Source organism: Mesoplodon densirostris, chromosome X (assembly GCF_025265405.1).
Source record: "Mesoplodon densirostris isolate mMesDen1 chromosome X, mMesDen1 primary haplotype, whole genome shotgun sequence".
Taxonomy (NCBI): domain Eukaryota; kingdom Metazoa; phylum Chordata; class Mammalia; order Artiodactyla; family Ziphiidae; genus Mesoplodon; species Mesoplodon densirostris.
In genome coordinates this window covers 40,771,854-40,773,509 of record NC_082681.1, presented here as the reverse complement: position 1 = coordinate 40,773,509, position 1,656 = coordinate 40,771,854, and positions in this window count along the sequence as shown.

Sequence of the window (1,656 nt, the reverse complement as noted above, 5' to 3'; positions counted from 1 at the left end):
CAGGGACCAGTAAGAGGTGCTGCCTGCTGTACTGTCCCTTCAGCTGCTCCTTCCCTAGTCGCCAAGAGTCCCCAGCCTCCTTACATGTTTAGAAAGACCCTGGGCTCTCCAGTTTTTCTCCCTCTGAGATTTCTAGAGTGTTGGAGATGACAGGACGCCGCTGATACAGGGGCTTGTAAATTTTCCTGCGTATTAGAATCACCTGGGGAACTTTACAAAGGCTCTCAATGCCCAGGCCTCACCCCAGCTCATAGTTCAAAGCAAACTTCTTGTTTGATTTTGTTTTGACTTTAAGCTTCCAGGTTGGAAGTCATGTCTTTGACCTGCCCATCTACACCAAGTGCCGTTTTCTAATGAAAATTTTAAGACATACCCAAAGGTATGAAGAATAATATCTAAGTCCAGCTTCGAGAAAAGAATGTTACCAAGAGAGTTGAAGCCCCCTTATTCCAGACTGTTCCTCAGAGCTTCAGGGAGTCTGGGGAGGTGTCTGAGGGGCCACCTCAGGATGAGGGATGGGTAGAGGCGGAGTGGGTGAGGTTCCGGCCTTTCCCCTTGCTCCACCCAAAACAACTCCAATTTTATTCCACTTTGTACACTGAGGTTCTGTAAATAGTTTCATTGGGGAAAGGGTTTAAAAGCCACTGAATTCCACCCTCACTAGTCTGTCTCTACCCTCTCTGAGATAGTGGTCATCCTGCAGTCGTTGGAAAAGCCTTGCGGTAGGACTCAGCAGACGGGGCCCGTGGTCCCAGCCCTCCGTCCGCTCTTACGTCCCAGGTGTGCTTGACAAAGTCAGACCTCTCTGAACTCTGGGGCAGTGGGAGACATCCAGTGAGATAAATGGGTGTGAGAGGGCTTTATAAACTGCGAAGTCCTATCCAATGTAAGGGGGTCCTATTTCCAGAGAGTGTGGTTACTAGGCTTGTTCTCCGAGCACAGGAGTTGGTCGGGGTTTTGACTACACTCACACACTGCGCCTTCCTGTGCCCTGTGTGGTTGAGGTGTGTGAGAGAGGTGCTAACCTCAGATTTAAGGCATTTTTCTGTATTTCATTGACTCTAAGACACTTTTTAAAGAAGATTTTAGGGCTTCCCTGGTGGCGCAGTGGTTGAGTCCGCCTGCCGATGCAGGGGACACGGGTTCGTGCCCCAGTCTGGGAAGATCCCACATGCCGCAGAGCGGCTGGGCCCATGAGCCATGGCCGCTGAGCCTGCACGTCCGGAGCCTGTGCCCCACAACGGGAGAGGCCACAACAGTGAGAGGCCCACGTACTGCAGAAAAAAATAAAAAGATTTTAGTATCTCCAAATTTGGATAGCGAGGGTGGGAGGGAGACGCAAGAGGGAGGAGATATGGGGATATATGTATATGTATAGCTGATGCACTTTGTTCTAAAGCAGAAACTAACACACCACTGTAAAGCAATTCTACTCCAACAAAGGCGTTATAAAAAAAAACCCCAAATTTGAGAGGCACCTTACCAGTCAGTGGCATGACAATTGAATCGACAACTTTCTTTTTCTTTTTCAGCAGTACATCAAATAGCAGACATCTTCCAATCTGAGGTGTTTTAGAGCCACTGAAGGGCCGTCATTGTTAATTTTGATTCTTCCTCTTCTCCACGAGAGTCACCCTCCTGGTAGAGAACAGCCAT